Below are 22171 nucleotides of genomic sequence, written 5' to 3' on the forward strand. Positions count from 1 at the left end.
GAGATGGGTCCTCCGTGAGGAGGGAGGAGAAAGGTTCGCCTGAGTGCCATGAAGCCTGCTGATGTTCTCTTCAAAGGCGCACTTATCTGTGTCTCTTTCTCCCTGTCTGTCTTTGGCTTTCAGTTTCTTTCTCTTTCAGGCTGCCTTTCTTCAATCCACTCTTCATCACTGTGTCACTGTGTTTTTTCCCTCTCCTTTGTGGAGGTATGCTGGTCCCAGGGTGAGCTCAAGCCACAGGCAGAGTTGACAGGTCAACTTGAGGAGAAACCACAACACTAACTTCACATTTCACTGCTTGCTGTTCACAGGTTTACACCCCAGGGACCTGATGTACCGTGTTATCTGTATGTGTAAGTGTGACACCGAACAAGGTTGAGCCTGCTGGTGAGAAAGGTTCTGTCAAAAACACTGCAAGGACTAGGAAGGTCATTTTAAGCTGCATTGCAGTCAGAACCATGTGTTTACACGGAAAAAGGAAAAATACACAGTATAAAGCAGTAGTTTCAAGTTTACAGCGGCTCGGTCGCTACGGGAATTTGATGTTACAATCTGCATGTGAGGAGAAAAGAAGAAATATCCCAATTCTCCAATTACCTCTACACTGTCACCACACAAGACCGTCAGTTTGTTTGTTTGTTCTTTACATCCAATGGCAAAACTGTTGGAAAATATGATTTAGTCTAGGTTCGGGAAAGATGATGGTCATGACAAATAAATTATGGTTAAGTTTTGTTAAAGTGTCAGTATTCCTCAACTGAGGTGCCTGCCAGATTGTTGAAGCCCCTCCCCAAGATTTTTCCGACATGGGAATCTGACAGTTTTTGTGATTTTCAGAAACTGCCAATCCAACATTCACATCTATTTCCTGCAGTGATTGGACAGATGTGTGAGCTGAGAGAGTAGGTACGATTTGATACGTTTCTCACAAGCTTTTTTAATTCACCCTAGATCTTATCCCCGTATTTTTTTTTCTCGCTCCTTTCAATGACAGCTGGTTTGTCATCCCACCCTCAATGTGTGGAACAGCTACACAATAAACAAAGACGTGGTCAGAAGAAACTTCATACAAAGTCTCTTTCGTGGAAACCCACATATTTAGCGCTAGCCAACTAAAACAACTTACAGTAAGTAGAAAAGAGAAATATTAATTCCGAGTCTGTGACAGGATGCTAACTCTGGTTTCCTGCATAAAATGTCAGACATGCTAGCCCTACTTCTTGCACTGAATGTAGACATTGTATATATGCTGTACAGTTTGGATACTGGCCTGAATTACCCCCATCTTTACCTTTTCTAACAAAGGGTAGTTCAAACGTTTACATATTGCTTCTGATGTGGATCTCTCAGCCACATTTAATTGCCTGAAAACTTTCAATACATGATTTTGGAGCTAATATAATCCTAAAGGCTTAAAGAGAAAATATTTCTAGCGTCCCACTTTTACTAGAAAAAAAAAGCTTGATGCATGAGATAGCAGGATCAAGAATGCAGCCTTGTGGAGAGAGATGTGGCCTCCAGCCTTTGCACCTGAGGAATCTCAGAGAATACTTTAATTACATTGCCAGCTGATGAATGAAACACCTTGTGTGTGTGTGTGTGTGTGTGTGTGTGTGTGTGGGGGGGGGGGGGGGGGGGGGGCGGCACAACTGTGTGGATTTTTTTGGACCCCGACATTGTTGGAGGGCACAATACAGCAATGTTGAGTATGTGATGAAATATTAAGAATACCCAGCGGTGTTTTACTTGTTGCTCATCTCCAAATAATTTGTTGTTGTTGCCAAGCAATCTGTCCGCAAAACTGAGAGTAATTAGCAGTCTGAAGGAGATATTCTTAAAGATAAAAGTCCATACAAAGCAAATTAATTCATCACTAGAAGCAAATATAGAATATGGGGGGGGGGGGGGGGGGGGGACACACAACAATAATAAGTGTCTGAATGAGTGATTAAGGAAGTGAATGAGGTTTACACATGTAGCCAACATTTTTATTTAATTTCAAGACTGATGAACCAAAACAAGAGCCAAAAACTGATTGTGTCCCTTCACACGATGATAATCAAAATATGTCCCTGATTAATTATTATCACAACAACTGCTCACAAAAAAGACCTAATGAATCAAGTCTTATGAAAATGAATTATTCGTATGACTATGACAGAGGGACCCGCTGGAAATTACGCTCTGCTGAGGTATTCTTGTCACTGTGCTCGGGCTCCCTCAAAGCTCACACATCGAAATCAAGACATTAACAGCGCCAGCCATTTAGAGGTACATGAAAAATTCAAATCTCATTTAAATTTCCAGGCAGTTAGATAAGGATATCTATGCATCAAAATAGCAATCGCCTTTGCGGTAATGACCACATTTTGGTGAAGATCATCTATCACAAAATATGATTCCCCATCTATACTTAATTTCTCTTTTTGTATTGGATGTAGTGGAGATGGAAGGATGGGTGGGAGAAATTGAGGGCATGCGGCCATCAGGCTATATTTCTTTGGAGGGTGATGGAGGTGAAAAAATACCCCAGAGAAGAAACTTCCTATTACTTCATCCCCAAGATAGATTCCTATAGGTCAAAGGTGATGCGTACAACTGCTGAACCGAGACCGAGCTGAGGAGGGAAGTAGTCAGGCTCCAGTAGCATAAAGGCTCTTTAAACAAGGCCTTCTCTCATACAAGTGGTTATAAAGGTCTAAACTGTCACTGCAGCTAATAAAATGATTCATTTCCAGCACTTATGTTGGGCTTAAGTATGTGGCATATAAAGTCCAGCCTACACAGTATTTGTATCACTTATCTGGCATTAAAGTGTTAAGCGTTCTTTTTGTTTTTATTGATGCTAAAATGGTGGCTATAGGGATGGCAATCTCTCTCAGGTAATGACGGTATTCTGTGCAAATGTGGAAGTGATTCATTCCCTAAACACCGGACTGAAACTGGTTATGACAGAGAACCACCTCTGTCTAACCTCCAATAACCTGGATGTGAAAGTGCCGTAGAATAGCTAATTAATCACAGCAGGAATTACCTTCTAGCTTATGATTTACAGGAACAACAAGCTAGCAAGAGATAGGCAGGGCAGCAGTTCACCATTGGTACATGTAACCAGATCTCTTGGCATTTAGCTCATAATGTAATCAGGGATTTAATAATAATTGAGATTTAGGTGAGTTAAACTGATTCCATGGAGCAGAGGTAGAAAAGATGTCCACCTGTCTCTGAAAACTGGATGAAATTTAATAGAAAATTCAAGTTTTGAATATTATAGCCTTAATTTTAATGGGATCTGATGACTATGTTCTCAACATATAATCAGTTCCAGGTTCTGCTGGACAGATTTCTTAGCAAAGTGCTTAAAAGCTGAAATCCTTTACATATATTACAGTGTTATAAGCGGGTTTACACGTGAGGTGCCACTGCAGTGATGGCTTCTCGACTACTTCCCCCTACAACCTGGAGACGTCGATATGTAGCAAATTTTATGAAAATCCATCAAAAGAAATTTGCTCTACGTATTCAATGTTCGTACAGGAGAAATTCCCCTGACTTTTCCCTGAGCACCAGCAGCAGGCCACAGTTTTCACTAATTCACCGAAATATCTCAACTTCATGGATTGGCACAACATTTTGTAGGTTCATCATCAGGATGATTTCCTGACATTTCATCTAGCGCCACCATCATGTTTAAAAGTCCAATTTGTGACCCGCTCAAAGTAGCACTGTGCTAACGTATAGCCCTACAGAGGAGCTAGCATGGCTGTAGAATCTTAGTCTTACTGAACTGACTGCAACCTCAAACAAAAAAAAAAAGTGCTTACCAAGTGCTTTTAATGGCCAATATGTTTGCAAACAGTTGCCTACTTAAATTAACACTGCTTAAGCTGATACAAGTCAGTATTATCATCCAACTGAATGTCCCTGGCAACCTCACAAACTCAAACTTTTCAATCTGATTTAACCTACAAATTGCGTCACCTTGTGTACAGTGGGTTGTCTGAGCTTGTTAGCTGGATATGGTGCCTATAGGTCCTGGACGGATTAACTGAGGGTGTTAATGAGAGACGATGGGGGAGGCAACTGTATAGTCCAAGTACAGACTGGATAACCCCAAACAAAGAGCTAAAGGCAGCTTACAAGTGTAAATAGCATTGGGGTTGCACTTATTTTGGAGTTGGCAGTACTAACCACTTGTACCATTTGAGTCATTGCCAATGCCAAATATGTCCTGTGATTGAGCTTTAATTTTAACTTGAAATATATTGCAGCTGTTTTGAAAAGGGTTTCAAAGCCGTGAGTACTGATTTAAAGAAAAGCATCCCAACCCGTAGAGGACATTATTATTGTTTAGTGAAAGTTGAATTATGGAAATTAAGTCCCACACTCTAAGATGGACAGTTGGACATGCATGTAATGTTGCATGTAATTCAAAAGCCAGTGTTTGTGTGTACAAGTGCGTATGTCTACATGCTTAACGTCTCATTTTAACTTGTGTATTTATTGCCGCACCATAAAATAGTCCACGATAGATGGTGATTTCCCGTCCCAGAGTTCACTTCAGGGTCAAGGCTTAGGAAACAGCGCACTCACATGAACTCAGACAGCTCAAACGTGACAAACATCACAACAAATTTATGCTGCGCAGACAAAATACTCTGCTACCTCACTCTAAGTGCCTCACTGCCTGTAACTGCTCTGATCCTACAACTATATTAGCTCAACAATATGTGCAAAGCCGACAAAAAGAGGACTACTCACATCATAGCTGAGCGGTCTGCAATTCACATAGTGTATTTAAAGGCTGTAATGTGGGCAAAGTGAATGCACTGTTATTGAGATGGTCAGGAGGTATGGGGTAAAGGTGAGGGCAAATCCAAAGAAATCTCTTTGATGTATTTTAAGCCCATTTGTGAAAGAAAATGGACAGATCTTATCACAGCAGATGTAAATGTGTACACACTCTTTAACCACTTTTTTGGAAATATTTGTTACATACGATGTTTTAGAATTTTTGGTCTTTATTTCATCTTTGTTTCAACTTTAAAAAAGGATTTTATTTGTAAAAATGGAATATGTTTCTATTCCATTCACCTTTACACTTCTAAATAATTCAAACTGGGCTGCCTCTGTTGATCTATACTTCAAGCAATAACCAAAAATGTATTCTTAGTGAAAGGCTGTAGGCTGCAAACAAGGGAATAAATATATTAATTACAGCAAAGCTTGGAAGCTTTTTCAACCCCAAGCAGTATTTAGATACTGTACGTATAACTAACCTACAGTAACACGAGTTCACATTTTGGGAACCTCTGCACAACAACATTGGATAAGTAAATCAATAGTGTTTTGGCTCAGTTACAATTTGAAGTTCGATTTTGTTTCCCATTGTTGAGAACATTGACCATTCTTATTGAGTGTTTTTCATAGTGTATGAAAGTCTAATCCAGATATATGTGGCTTGTTGTGGCAGACAGCAGTGATGCAGCTCTTCAACATCATAACTGTGAGGTTACACTTCAATCACTTTGATGAATAGCTCCGCCATTTGTCCATGTGCTTCCAGTCACAATGGCCAGCGGAGGCTCATTAGCCAGCTAGTGAGGTTAGTGATGGAGGTTGTTGCTGCACAAGGGATGCCAGTGGGGGTCTGTGAACCTGCGGTTACAGCCAAAGGAGGGGTCACCGTCCAAAACTGTGGAGTGCCACGGAGGAGACAGCCGCTTTAATCAACTGCAAAGTTCACAGCGCCGCACAGCATCCAATTAGCCAATGGATAAATCACACTGCTGACCACAGGAGTGTGTCTGAGTTTCAGCTGCATGTGTGCATGGCTATTTGAATATTTGTATCTGTGATGTGTTTTGATGCTACTGTGTATAACTCTAGTACCTGCCATTTAAAATAAGCAACATACTTTTTTGTCACTGTACATAATTTGCTTTTCTACTCACTTTTCTACTCATACTAATCCCTGTTCAATAGAAATGTGCTCTATAGCTAATAGCCATTAACACTGGATCTTAGTAACAAGAGATATTTTTGTCACTTTTTTTCTTGCTGAATATAAAGCCGTTTTCTCATGAACTTTGAATGAGTTTCCATCAATCGTTCTTAATCAATAACTTAGTATGCCACTGGATGTGTCCTAATCACATGCTGATATATATAATATTTCTCGGGGTTGTCTGACTAGTGACAGTTGGATTTTATTGCATGGAGTTATTGGATTTCATATCATCACAAGTGTGTCTCTGATTTTGTCCACCCTCTTTATGTGGGTGTACTGACCATAAGTGACACTGCATAAATAACATAAAAAGGCTACAAGTGGCAAATTGTGAGTGATTGCTGACTTAAGTGTAAACATAACACAGCAGTCTCCTATATACAATACCATTCATAAAAATGGCTGGTGTCACCTTCTGCATGAAGCCACCTTATTGCCTATTCATTAGCTAGCCAATGCTTTAAAACGCATAAGGCTCCCCTAATGAGCAGAAACACCAGCATAACGCCAGTCGCACCGATGACTCAGTGTGTGTTCATACACTAACGTCTCCATATTGTTTTTCTGCCCCTCACTGTGTGACTAAGCATGCACTCAATTGTGTTTTAGCAGCAGCTGCAATCCTAAAACTATTTCAGCAGCTGCTATGTGAAGAACTATAGGCAGCCTGTCAGCTGATCTGAAAAAATGTTACAAAGACAATGAAGCGCCTTTGTAAACTGAGGGATTGACTGGAAGAACAATGACTTGGCCATTAGGATACTTGAATGGAGATGGACTGTGGAAATAGTGCAACACAATCAAAATCTTTGATCTCTTTTTCACCATATTCACCTAAAATGACTTTTACCTTTATTCAAACCCGGTTAATGACAGTCAATACCGCTTGTCCTTTAACTCACTCACTCTTGTCCTGCCTGCTACACATCATGTGATCCCTCTCCATTCTCCAATAAAATCTAATTATCATCGCCTGGAGGATAACAGCCCGCCGTGGCCTCGGAGGTGACACGGTGGTTACATCATTTTATGGATTACAGCTAGTTCTGCGGTCATTTAATCACCCTGTACCATAATCTTGCCATTTGTCATTCAGTTGTAGATCCCCTTAACTCCCTGTGGATTTGCCCTCCATTAACCATTGTTGCCCTGGCTGGAGACTTCACCTGACCTTAGTGGGATTTCCCAGGTAAAGTATTAAGGAGGAAGATGGCTGGGTGTGAATCATGTGGTATAGACGCAATGAAAACCAAATTGGAGAACGCAGCTTTTTTTTTTCCAGAGGCCACATGTGCTGGTAAATCCCCATTTTCACCGGCTGCAAACACAATTTCACCAGTCAAATTACTCAAATAAACAAAAGCCTGGCAGGTTCAGTATTTTTAGGATATTTTTCCTTCATTTAAACTGTAAGGGCAACTGAAATGAATTATTGCCTCACAGGCCAGTAGGCAGTGATGCAAATTGTTCTGCCTCGGCCAAAGATTTCGCAGCACTCAGCTCATGTTTGGCATTCGTTCCCCACCCTGATTCAAATCTAGAGCTATGTTTTCATGAAGCACACTGAAGTAAGTCACTGTCTCTGTGGACAAATGAACTGTTTCCTCCAGAGAAGATGAGGGTGCTTTTAGCTGCACTGCACTGGCTATGTTTTTCTTTAAAATCTGGGCTGTAGCTTTTAAATGAAGGAACAGGCTGTGTCCATCCAAGTGGAAAATCACTTTCTCCTTGTCACCGCCCTGCTCTGGAAAAAAAAAAAGGATCTGTGTTTATGGGGGACTATGGCTGCGAACAACGGCACTGTAATTTGAGATAGCATAGAGAAGCACTAGAAAACAAGCATGTGTTACTGCAGTTAAGAAAATGAGACAAACAAGTCAAATGGGATTTTCACAATCTCATACCAAACACATAACAAACTGTGAATCTCTGTAAATGCTTGCTACTCAAATATATAAAAAGAAAAACCCGATCAAATCTGCTTGCCATGACTCCTTGTCTATTTTGCATACAATCAAAAACGTGTTATCGCACACTAGGTGCATTTTTAGTATCCTTTGACAAATGCTCACTTCTTGCCACCTGCGGCATTTGTAACGGTCTCCAGAGCCATCAAGGTTAATTGGAATCAGGCGTTAAAAGACGTTCAATATTCTAAAAGTGACAACAAATTATGTTAATGGTGGTTTGAAGTCCTTGTTATCAAGGTGGAATCAATCATGCCCACATCCCTTGAGGTCAGCATCCGTACATAGCAATTAGCACCCTGTGTGTGTGTGTGTGTGTGTGTGTGTGTGTATCAAGAATGCTAAATGTCAGACAGAAGATTATCCTCTTCATAGAAAGCAAGCAGAGGAAGTACTTCAAATCTTACCAACTTAATAATCAAGTTCACATTAATCAAAGTCACAGACTCCAAACGAATACAGTGCAGAAGATGCCTGATCGTGCACGTTGCCATGTGTCCTCTCTGTATACTATTAACGAGGTGTATCGACAGTATGCAAATCACACCTGTGCAAGATAATGAGCTGGACATGGCTGTCAATGTCCCACTGCAGCCTGACACTGGATTCACCCCATGATCATTAACCAATAATAAACTTTTCAGCGTTGGCAAACCTGATGGCCGTTTTCTCGGTGGCGTCTGGTTCATCTGCTGCAGGAAGATCGTCAGCCAGAATCTCTTCAGGGCTCCGCGGGTCATTCAGGGGGCCTTTCTGCTCTTTGCCTTTGATCCCCATCCCCGCCGTGATGGCATTCCACAAAGCACTCTGGGACTTTGAGCCTGCAAAAAAAAAAAAAAAAAAGCAAACAAGAAAAGCCTGATTGGTGTTACAGTCCTTTTGCATGGTGACATGAATCAATATTTCCTTTGTTTGCATCCATTATTACCAAACAAAACTAATTTGTGCGTTATAGGGGAGTAAGAGGATCGAGTGCCTTTACAATGCTGCCCCCATGTGGATGTACATTGCCAATGCTAGTTTTCCCTTGTGCTTACTACACAGTAGACAAGTAGGACTACCACTGCAACTAGTAGACTTTGCTTTGGAAGAGCATTTATCAACCTTTATAGGCTCATACGCTTATTTGGGTACCCAACTTTGCAATTACAGAGACTTCTAGATGTCATGTAAAATAAATGTGTCATACTTTTATCGTCTGTTTCTAAGACAGCGAGCGAAACCTGCGATATACTGAAAGAAGAAAATAAATGAAACATATTTAATCTAACAGTGTTCTCTCTCTTTTCTTTCCCTTTGGCAGAAAATACTTCAGTATTTATGTTAAAAATTATATTAAATATTAAATGTTCAGAAATGATATCTGGAAAATTTTGTTCCTGATTTTTTTTTTATGCTGCGATAACAAGCAAAACTCCATTCTCCGACATTTTCCTTCAGCAGCTAATATCTCATTAACTCTACCTAAAATGACCCCTTAACGCTTTGATCTGACTGGTGAAATGTTTTGAAATGAATTGAATACAGTGAACTGGAAAATAATGAAGTATGACTAATATACGACGACCATTACACTTACGTGCAAAACTGGCCTGCGGTCTGGTGGAGCTCTCTCCGTCTTCATTTGCCACTGGAGGAAGAAAAAGATGCAAGAGAATCAAGCGATGCCAGAAAATGTCAGGTACACACATAATCACACAAACATTTATCCCACATGCTGCACATGAGAATCTCCCCATCCTGCCCTCACTGGCTCAGTCATTTATTTCTTTTTGTGTGTGTATGTTTACATTTTATGTGTATGTTTTTTTGGAGATTAAATAAAATGGGTGTTGAATCTTGTGCAGAAGAGTGTGCGGAATCAGGAAGGTCATTTACTGTTCCATTAAACCCTAAAATTGCCTTGAAGTGTGATTTAAGTGATTGTGAAAGTACTATAATTGTTGCTGTCACTTCAGAGGCTGGTGCACTGCTGAAATCTCTGCCCACTGAACCCAGCACACAGTATTTAGAGTTGATATAAAACGCATCCAGTCAGCAGCCGTGTTATGAGAAAAACAACTCATTGATGATAAACCTGAGAGGAGAGACAAGAGTCATTTAATCTGATCTATGAAAATTACAGCTGAGGTGATATGCTGAAGGCCATCTCTGAATGAACTGGTTGAACCTTCAGCTGCAGCTTCAGAATACTGCGCTGACTTCCACTGCTGTTATGGCCGAGGAGAAGATCAGGACAAATGCACACCTGATGAATAACACTGCAAAACTGAACAATAGTGCCCAGTCTCTGACGGCATGGTCAGAATTAAATTTTGAGAGCAAGAAAAAGTCGATTACACTACATAACATCTAGAGCCAAGTGTATGCTTTCAGTCCTACAGTTAATCTTTTTCCTATAAATCCTTCCAGAGGATTGATGCTCCACAACCCACACAGCTGAACGTTGAAGCCAATGTGCAAGTTCCCTTAAGATGCAGTTTCTTTATTGGCCACAAGATGTCGACTCCAATATTCATACTGTGAGAAAGTCATGAGAAAAGTTGCCCAGTAACCAGTTTTTTGCCTCTGTAGTCGTTTTTTCATCTCTTTATGGTTATTTTGCCTCTTTTTGGGACAGTTTTGCATCTAAATGTGGTAATTTGCCTTTTTGTACCAGTTTTTTCCCTTTGTAGTTGATTGAAAGTCTTTGTGGTGATTTTGCCTCTTTTCAGGATAGTTTTGACAAATTATTGTGGCCACTTTGTGCCTTTTAACTGAGCCTTATAAATTCTAAGCAAGAAACATTGACTGTCACTTTATACAGAGGCTCTGGCTTGAGGCACCCCTGACCTCTCAGGGCCCTGGGCCTTTGCCCATTTCTTAATCCATCCACGACTCTAATAACACAAATTCAATAAATGTTTTTGACAGAAAAGTTCATATTTTATCTCATGATGATTTGAAAATTAGTGTTTAGTTAAGAGCAAGGCAAAGTTTAAAGAAAGCATCTTGGGAAACAGCTAAAACAATTCTGTGAGCCTGACGAGTGCTTCACTTGAGTTTAAGTTGTTTAGAAAAGCTCAGAAGATGTTTGATTTAGCAGTCATGTTCTATGCATGTCTATAGTTCTCAAGATTTTTTCTTTTTTTTATATTGCCAGGATAATTTATCCTAATTTCTTTACCACACTAATAACAGATGTATTTATATGCATTGTCAAAAAAGCTCAAAATATGGGTGAAAAATCAAGCATTTTGTCAGCGCCTCATCTGATCACAATTGAAAGTAGGCCTGGGGTTATCCCAGAAAACGATGTGTCAGTCTATCTGGAACATTAAATGGCCAATTTTGTGGTCATTTCTGGACATAAACCGTGAGACTCATTACAGAAAAAAGAACGCCACAGAATTGAAGACTTCTCAGCTTTAACAAGAAATTATTCTACGTGAAGGCTTTTTACTAATGATCAGTGAATTATATTTCAGGGTTCAGGTAATTGGCTGAAGGAACCCACTTCTCCATCACAGTAAATGAAGGTGACTTTGTGAAAATGAAGTCATTCCACAGCATTAATGTGCAGGTATAGACAGAGCAGGCTATGGTCCTCCAGTCAAAAGCTTAATTTTGCAATTCTCTGGGCTCTTCTGAACCGCCGTAATAACGTGATGGAGCTCACATCATCCACTGTTCCGCTGTTGAAGTGAAAGCAATACATTTACATTTTTTTGTTTTGTAACATTTTTAAAGGTCTTCTTTTTATACAAGTTACAAGTTGTTCCAACTCTGTTGCCCAGAGCGAACTCAACTTTTGAACTGAGACTCTTGAGGCTAGAATTAGAGACAGTGAAATAAAATACATTTTCCCTCTCTGTGTCAGAAAGTCCATTATGGCTTTTCCCTTTCTTTTCTCCTCCTGTAAATTGAACTCATGGGTGGTTACATAAATTCAAATGTGATTTGGAGCCTGTAGCTAAACCCGCTCACCAGATAACACCACAAAACTTAATATGAGGAATGTGTTTGGATTTCAGCTGGCAAAGAGTTTGCTCACATGTGGTTAAGGTTGAATTTATTCATTTAACCCTCGTCCCACTTCTCCTGATCTAACAGTGAGGGTAAGAGAGGTGTCAGCCCTCAGCAGCTCTGTATCTCTGCATAGCTCTGTATCACACTGAGTGATCCAATCACATCTGAGGGATTTGATTTAAATCACTCTTGTAACTTGAACCGAGCCCACACATTCACTCACATTTCACTCGAAACCATGTCACATCACTATTACTGAAGACGCAACAAATTCTATTTAAGTGTAGCGTAAAGGGAAAATTATGTTGTGACCCTGGCTACAGGCAAAAACGTCTCTGCAACCATCAGATTACAGACAATATACCATAGCGTAGCATCCCGCCAATTTACTATTGAATGAATGTCTGATATATGTGGACAGGTTGCACTACACTTTAAAGAGCTAGTGTCAGTGCTGTTTTTCCACGATGGCATCACTGTTTGTGCTGCTGTTTACAAAAAGGCAGGTCTATATTCAGCATACACATGCATTAATATCTGTTGCTCCAGTGGAGTGGAATAAGAAGCTCTGCTCTTCTTTTCTCATGGCAAATTATTTTATGAGCGCTCAACTGACAATGGTTTTTCACAGAAAATAAGCTCCAGTCAGAATGAGCCTACTTTGATCTGATTGAACTAATTCTTGTTCAAAAACCAAAAACCTGTCTAGTTGAATCAACACAGAGTTTAGGATTCACGCTTTGTTACTTCCAAGAGTACCCCCCTGTTCTCTAATGAAGACAAACGTGCAACCACAATAAAGAATATTAATTGCATACATTTAATTGTCGTCTAATGGTATTATGTATGTTACAGGTGCACACCACTGTTTTTGACAGATGTGTTCATTCACCAGGCAGAGAAGGTCTATAAACGAGATTGGTGTGAAAACCATTGGTTGGATTATTGGACATGTAGATAAAAAGGAACACAGAGGAAGAGTATTATGTTCTCACCATGGAAACAGACCAACTGTGTGTGTGTGTGTGTGTGTGTGTGTGTGTGTGTGTGTGTGTAAACTGAAACTAAATCTGAACTTCATCACATGTGCACACTGATGTTTGATTCTGCCCCCGTCTGCTTTTAGCAGCTTTTCCTCCCAGACAAACACAGAGACAGACAAAGTGAGAGTTTATGAAGATAATCTAACCTGTCACAGGTTTAATACAGTCCTACTTTGCCCTGTGTAGCAAAGCATAACAAAATACTGTCACATCTTAATCATAGTCATTATGATTCAATTGTGAGTTTAATCTGAAATTGAATTCCATCATTTATCAGTTCACAAGTTTTACATTGGAACATTTGACTTCTTGTATGCTGGACTGACAATGACAGACAGAAGTTGCAGATGTGAAATCTGGACATGAGTACTGTAAGTCTTTAATTGTCTAAGTTTTATTGTTGTTTTATAGAAATTTCAGTTTAATTTTTTTTATCACGTACCGAGGACAAGTTTTGAAACTGAGATAGGATTTTTCAGATGAAATAAGGCTAATTAAACTCAACTGACTAGCAGCTCAAACTACAACAAACTAGCAAAAAAGCTGCCTTCAGGACACTGCTGAAAACAACAGTTCGAGTTGAGAATGCATGAGGGGTAGAGACAGTCAGGGAGGACTGTCTATAGTCCCAGAGCTCTGAGGTGTGATGCTTCTAGGGTTACACAGTTAGAGGGAGAGGGCTAGAGTGTTAACACCTTGTCAACAACTTATGGTAAATGTGACACATCTCCTGCTATACTTAATTAAATACATCACCCTTTATATAAAATCCAAATTCAAATATTCTGAAAGACATTTCTCAGAACACATCAACATACAAGTATCTACACACTATGTCCATATGCAAGTAAGTCATAGTTTATCAATAATTATGTGCACTAAAATAAGCACACACTAAAATAAGCACACTTTTTTGCATAATAACCTGTCAACTTCACTGTATATGTTTACAGTGTTCTGCTTGTCATACATATTTATAGGTTGAAGATATTTTTTTTCTAGGAGAAAATACACAAAATTGTGTATTTTTACACTTATTTCAGAATTTAAAAAAAAACATGTTTGGAGAATATTTCTCTAGGGAAAGAAGAATCACATGTCAAGTGTGAACAGTATTTACAATGGGATATTAGGAGCTACAAGGACAAAAGAGCATGTCAGTAATTACAACTTTTGTTTTCAATAGGGCCATGCTTTGTTCAAAACTGACACCAAGCAAAAACTGTCTTTCACAAAGACACAAATTCAGACACAACCTAAACAATAGTCAATCTCTTTTGCTCAATGGATGAAAAAAACTTTCAAAGATTCAACAAGACGACAAAGCAAGAGTGAAAAATGTGATGAAAAAAAAACCACACAAAAAAACAACATGTCCACAGGTAGGCTGGATCCTCTGTAACCCAACAGATGAGCTGAAAAATTCAAATCCTTTTTCACCTCACGAGCTGTGAAATCTCAACAAAACATACAAAGCCTAACATATGACAAAACGCCACAGTTGGAATCTGAGCACATGCTGCCAGCTACAGTTGAGGCTCATAGTTTAATAGAGGAGTGAACACAAGGTGTCCAGCCAGGCAATGAGGTACCAGCGCTCAGGAGTCACGCTTCAGAGGAGGTGATTGGCAAAACGCTGTGCGGACTGAAACCTAGGCCCAGTGAGCAATTGATTGTGACACTTGTAAGTTACCATGACAACTGCCATACTTGTGGGTAGTAGTATGGCTGAGATGTAGGCCACATGTGATCGAGGCAGGGTTTTAGAGGTAACAGGATGTGTATATGCAAGCGGAAAAAACTAAGTCCATTGTCAGTGGGATCATTAAATCTTTTAGGGTTGCTTTTAAAAAAAAAAATGCACCTGGAATTTATTTGAGAGCATCTCTCTTCCTGTTTTTATCTCTTCACATCCTAAACCCTGACACTTTCCCCTTATCAGTATATCCACATCATCCAGACAAGTTTAGGTGCTTCCTGATAGGAGGGCAGTGTACGCTCTGCGACACAATAATAACAACACTTCAGTTCATGGCTCACAGTTCAACCTTGGTGAAATGAATGCATCCGGTAGTAAGGTGGCACTGACCAGACCAACATGGAGAAATTAATTTGAGCTGTCTTCACAATTGTATGGACACATCTTGAAAAATCCCAAATTTAACAGAAATTTCCAGCATATAGTGTCACAGCAGCAAAGACTAGCTTACACACAAATATTGTAATTAATATATTCACTATCATTTAATATAGTTTAAGTGATAACTTGTTCACATATGAGATGATTCTGTATTAGATGAGCGCACCTCTTTCAGTTAGCACTAACATGTTATTTTATAGCACACATTCTAAAACCATATTAAAGCAGTTTGATAATTTTCTTTTTTTCTTTTTTTTTCTTTCTGTTTGCCACTTCGGGACAGCGAAGTAAGCTGTAAACAAAATGAGATTATCGTGGCATGAAGTAGTGGTGAATGTAAGAGCAAACAATTCTCTTTTTACACATCCAGCTGATGCAGAGCAACAATAACATTCACATGGAGCTGTGTGTCTGGCAGCCTAACAACTGTCTGACAGCATCCATCTTTATGTCTTTTAGCTCTTTTGTGGTCTCCACCAACTCCTGAGGGAAATATCTGGCTCTTTAGCTGCTAAATGTTCACTGCTGTGTTCACAGTAAAGTTGTGGGCTGTAAAACCAACAAACAATGAGCTGAAGGATGCTGAAACACTCAGTAAAGGTGAGGCGAGGTACTAAACTGGGTGATAATTCTCTGTGGATTTGTCAGTTTGAGCGACACCTTTCACACTGTTAGTCACTAGTTAGGACTAGGACACTAGTCATCTGACCCGCTTTTAACATAAAATATGGATTAGCGTAGCTTTAACAAATCGCACATGATTAAATAGATATGAGATAAACAGTTAGTATCCATATATTTCCAACCCTGCTGCATCCTCAGTGAAAGTATAATTGAAATTATGCAATCTGCGGATTGAACAAGCTTGTTGATATGGCTTCGACCCGGTGACATTGCAGCAGGTGTGGTAAAACCCCTGTTGTGACAACACTGATTGGGGTGTGGCAAAAAAATGCAGTGACAGTTCTCTACCTTATATGTTTCAGGGTTGAAATACCCTTGAAATCCTATGCCCAAATGCAAATGCACATGTTGCAGTATTAGTCTTAACTCATGAAGTTTGTCAGTGTTTCAAACTGTCTTAACAAAGGGAGCTCTATGGTAAAACGTTTTTTTACTACTGTGAAAGACCAACAGCACATTCAGTTTATTATCACAACGTGTTCACAACCCAGCTGTCAAACAAGCTCTCATGAACTACTGCCAGTTTTGAGGACAGTTACTCTAATGTCTCCAGAACAGCACAGCAACTTCACATCGCTCTATTTTCAACAGTGCTTTAACACTCACTCCTATGAGAGATTTCACAGTAGCTACAAAAAAAAAAAAAAAACACATGGCAAGTGGCACATAAGTTCAACACTCCAGTTGTCAAGACAATAGAATGAATTCCTGGTGACGTCAGCAGCACACGGCTTTAGTCTGAAGCGCCCTTGTTTCCATGGTGTAGTTGCATTACAGAGGCAAGCATCAACTTAAGTTGAACGGACTAATGTGTTGAGTTGTGCAGAGGCTGAAATCTGATGTGTTTAACGATGCCACTACCTTGGTGCCAAACGCCTCTCTCTCACACATGTTACTTTTATGCATCTAGCTCACATGCAAACACACTTTACCTTTCCTCGTGCTCTGCTTACCCTACACATTCTTACCTATGGTAATGTTGAAGCCATCGATGCTGAAGGTGGCACTCCGACCCTTTCTAAATCGATGCTTCTTGGAGTTAGCTTCCATCGCCTTGGCACCCTCCGGTCACCCTCGTGCCTCTTAATCTGTTTTTAATGCTTCCTATCAGTTCAGTGTCTTGTTTCAGTTTCGTATGGGTAACTCTCCTTGTGGAGAGAAAAAAAAACGTAGTCCTCTGACTCCGGTTGGTGCTGCGCGCTGGAAGAGAACTGTCAAAGACTCCCCACTTCTCGTTACTGACACCGAGCTGGAGAATTTTTTTCAAGTCCTTCTCCACCCCCTTGTCTTTGTTGTACATATCTTTTCTCTCCCTCTCTCAGTTTCTCACACATCAACAAGCTAATTTCAAGGAAACTGTGGCTCTTCATCTGTTTTTTTCTTCTCTCGATCTCCCTCCACCCCTCCCTCCCCGCTCTCTCTCCTCGTCTCTCTTCCCCAAGAGGTACAGTAGGTGTGTGTGGTGGGTGGCGGTGCTGGTGGTAGGAAGGAGAGGACATCTCTAGAGGTCTTTAAATGAATGTGACTCCTCCTACTGTCAACAATTTACAGCAAAAGCACTGGAAGCTCAGAGTTGGTATTACACTGGCCTATTGTAGTCTATTCTAGTTTTGCTCACACACACACACACTCAAACATACAAAAACAGACAGACATAAAATGATGTAATGATGCATGAGCACTGAGAGGAAAGAAGAAGGTGGAAAGAGAGACAATGACAAAGTGTATTGAGTCAAAACTGCTCATGAAATCAATGCCTCAGCTTTTCATCTTGCAGCGCTTATTTACTCTGGCACCAAAAGAGAAAGCCCATTAACAGCTATGCATACCGTTCTTTTGAAAGACAGAAAATCAAGCTTACATTACCCAGTCGAACCGTTACATTTGTAAGAGCGCACACTGCCTCAAATTCACTTATTTTTTCCATTTTAAATGCACTTTGATTAAATGACACTGGAGCAAGGACACTGCTGAGTGTTATACACCCTTTGTCCTAATTTAAACTACCTTTCTTTTAACCAATACACATCCTCACACACATACACAGGCACCCGCACACCAGATCAACAAAGGATAAAAAGCTCCCCTATTAACACCATCTGACATTTAGCTATGGAATTTTTATTTTTTCTCTTTATGAAGGTTCCTGGCTTGTTCTCACACCTTCTTTCAAATTAGATATTTGTGCCAATAATAGCACGCATGCAGATCAGAAGACATAATGATTTACTTGATTTAGGTACAAATCACATGATATGTTCTTTGTTTTTGCTCTCCTCTTTCTATCTCTTTTTCTTTTCTTGAGCAACTTTTCTAATAACAGCCACGATCAGTTATGTAATTTACGTCAGTGGCATGTCATATAATCTAAGCAATGTGACAATAAAGACAAGGGATTTAGAAGCATTAACACATCCCCTCATAAATAAACAGTTAATAAATGCTGCTTGATGTTTTTTGTGGTTATTAACCTCAGTGGTAACAACTACATCAAAAATCTGCACGGCAATCGTACACTGATGAGTGATCAAACAGCAAAATGAGTGTGTAATCTCACAGGCTGAGTGATCACTAGTTATTAAATAATCATATCAATAATAATGATCTGTCAAACAAGGTCATAGTTAAAGAGGGTTTCGCAGTATAAGACTGTAGACAGTAATTAATACATGATTTCTAAATGATGCAGCAGTTAAGACGTCTGAGGAAAAGAAAATCGATCACAATAGGGAGATCTATCCAATTGTAGCAGAGCCAGTTTGAGTCAATCAGTGCAGTGCCAGTGGACACATTATGCACTTGTTAGATAATTACACTCCATCTCATTTTGTTTGCGTGCTACAGTAAGAGCTCTTTATGCCCTCCTTCTCCTGTCACCCTTCTCTCCCCAGCCTCCAATTCATACTGTATGTGGCAATTTGTGAGGATCCTAATTTTGCAACACTCTCACTGTGCCACATCAAGTGCCTGCTTGTTCCTGGGTAGCTTTTATGTTAATGAGGGCCTGTGTGGGAATATTTCAACTTTGTTATTCTTCCCCTTTGTCAGCAGACTCCCAGGTAACCATTGGTTTGAAAGCATCAAAATGGTTACAATGTGCTTTTTAAGCCCTTGTTTGCGACATTTAAATATGAATACCCTGTTGAGGCCACAGCTGTGTCAATATGATTAATGATATTAACATATTACTGTCACCATCTTCTATATTAAATTCTATCTTCAAAACAGAGTCTAAAAGAATGTGTGTAATTACCTGCAATGTTAATTAAAGAGGCAGAAAGGGGCTAAAGGGTAATATTTTCATTGGGAATGTATTCTCTGAGGACAGGTGTCTGTTCAAGTGGCAGTTTCATGGTCAACGTTTGCTGCAACACTTCTTGTTTAATGCATTTGGGATTATACAACTTGGAAAGGAGATTACATAAGACACTTCACTAAAGGAGTGTGCTTCTGCTTTTATTTTTATACTTTAGAAGGCTACATGGTGATCTACACCTTCATGCGTTACTTTATAAACCGTGGCAATAGAGGCTTTTCACATGCAGGCCTAAATAGGTACTAATATAAAAGGATGGCGGAGGTGTTTGGAGTAGTTTGTCAGTTTGTTAGTTCAATATTTTGGTCAGCAGCAAGATATCTTGACAACTATCAGCTAGGTTATCATGTTTTGTATGGGCATCTAACGCTGAATGGAGTGCTTGTGCCCCAAACAAAAAATTTTGGTGGTGCAAGCAAACATTTTGTTGATGGCACAAAGTTTTTCAGAATGAAAAATGAGGGGAAAACGTTTATTAAGGTATTTTAACAAATAAATAATAAACCTGACAAAAAAGATATTCACTTTGCCTATTCGCTTGACGAAATATGAGCATGCAGATGCAGTTACCAGGTTTGTCACAGTTTGAGGCTCTGAAACGCCACTGGGAGTTTCAGAGTGGTAAATATTGCGGCGACCAATGTGGAGCAAGCAGCACATACAAGCAGCAATGAAAAATGAAGCCAACAGCGAAGTGCCAAAAACTGCAGTTCCTCGAATGGCCACTTGAGGCTGTCTCCAAAAGCAAGTCAATCCCTATACACTCCCATGCTCAACTTCACAGTAGAAATAAACATGTTTACAGCCTGGTACAAAAAACAGCTTAAGCTCATTTCCCCCTTCATGACAACAGTATGAGGGCATACTGTTCATGACAACAGTAACTCACCAGTTTAAAATTTATGTGTAATTGAGGGCATGGTGGCTATGAGTGACAGGTGGGTGCCGTCACAGTCCACTAGCTGTCTTCTAGGCGACACCTCAGCTAATGCAACCTATCTATTTTTGGATTAGCTGGGAGTCAGGTGCTGCAAGATGGTGACAGTGGAGCAGCCCACTCTAAGCCTCAAGGTTACGGACGACACATCCATCTTTATTTACAGGCTATAAGCACATAACCCTTGTTTTTCCGGTGTAATGTGAATACGTTGTTGTTTGGTCACAAGCGATAATTGCTTAATGGTTGCCCAGTGTCTGACCAATGAGGTACTGTTACTTGCACAGCAAGATTTTTAGTCAGACATGGTTGCAGTCTGGAGGGTTGGTATCGATGGTTCCCCAAGGATGATTCCTTGTGGATGACACACACGGTCAGATTTCCCCATAAACAAATGGCCAGGTTCTTATGGAGGTTCCTGTAGATGTTAAAGCTCCCCAGAAGATTAATCCAGGGTTAATGGAAAATCCATTCGTTTTTTTTACAAGTCCCACCATCACAACAGTATTTCCACTACAGAGAGTCTACAGAGCAAAATGTCAAACTTATTTTGGACACTGTACGAGCTTTCCCTCTAGTGCCACCTCTGGGCCAAATTGTCAACTTTGTCTGTTTAAGATATTAAACAGGTGGAGTTAGACTTCCAATAGAGGTTTGCTGTAGATATCGATGATCCCAAAAAAACTAATCCTAATGTATTTGGTGACCCTCTGACCTTTCCACAATGCAACAATGAGGTCTAAATATCCACAACTGTACCACAATTTCTAACGGACTAACCTGATGTGCCAGATGAACACAGAACCTCCTGGGAAGGCCTGTTTGAAAAAGGGCAGGCGCTTTCAAAAAATACTTAGCAGGTAATTGGACAAACCATCTATCACCGTCTACAAGAGGCTGAAAACATCTATTCCTTTGAGATGCCACAAGCCAATAGATTGGCAAGATGGAGTCTCACTTACGGGAATTCCAGATGCCTTGCAAGGTTATTGACAGGTTGTAGCGAAACTTGCTGAACACTTTAAAGCTGACATTAAAGCAAGAAAAGCACAAATCCACACAAATCAGCTTCGAAAGTATCCTCAATAAAACGGACAGAGTGCAAACGCTTTCAGTCTTTCAAACTCTACTTGACCTGATGTAGATGTTGAATTGGACCATGGTAACACAAGTACAGACAAGGACACAGACTAAGAAAGGAGACTGCTAATATATAACTGCTATGGAACTGTACCAGTAGTGGTTGTTATAGCAACACAATTTCCAAATGAATACATACAATACTGTTTACAAAATTCAATTCTGTTTATAAAATAATTTTTATATGAACATTTTATACAATGATCATGGTTATTTCAAACAAGATTACCATTTCAAATGGTGTGTGCCAATTAATTCACATTATTTGTATTTAATTCCCATGCAGTTAAAACATCTTTTGAGATTAATATATTAAATTTTGTATATTGTTTTAATTTTGAATATGCATTCAAATTTTCATTTGTGTTGTTAAATAGATGTCTTATAGTTTTCAATAAATCTTTAAACCACTGCCCCTCTTAACTGCACTGAGCTTATTTAATAGGAAAGATGTGACTCAGTATGTGCCAATGTTCAAACCTGTAAGGCAAAATATATAATATATAACCCAATATATGTTGCTTTTAATGCCAAAGCACATTTCAATAGGAGCATGTAGTACAACAGCTGCCCTGAGAGGTTTATCCTATGACCATACAGCTGTTGAATCCTTGTCAAGATCCATTTTCTTCAAGGGTCATTAATAGGGCGACATCACTGTCACTAAGCAACAGAGAGACCTTTCATACATATAGTGCATACATTACACTGAGGATGACAAGGGGTTAATATGGCAAGAGCACTCATTAGGCTAGTGTGGATTGTACAGTATGTATACTGTTCATAAGTTGTTTTCTGCTGCTGTTTTCCTCCCCTAAATCTGTGCAGACAGTGCTTGTTGGAATAATGCAATAGAGGCAGATCGCATTTAGCTTTTATAGGATGATTGCAAAAGTTACAAGTCCTATGTGAATTCCACATAGCAAAAT

The sequence above is a fragment of the Seriola lalandi genome, unplaced genomic scaffold (assembly GCF_002814215.2).
Source record: "Seriola lalandi dorsalis isolate HSWRI2012SDOR001 ecotype SW California unplaced genomic scaffold, Sedor1 jcf7180002054377, whole genome shotgun sequence".
Lineage (NCBI taxonomy): Eukaryota > Metazoa > Chordata > Actinopteri > Carangiformes > Carangidae > Seriola > Seriola lalandi.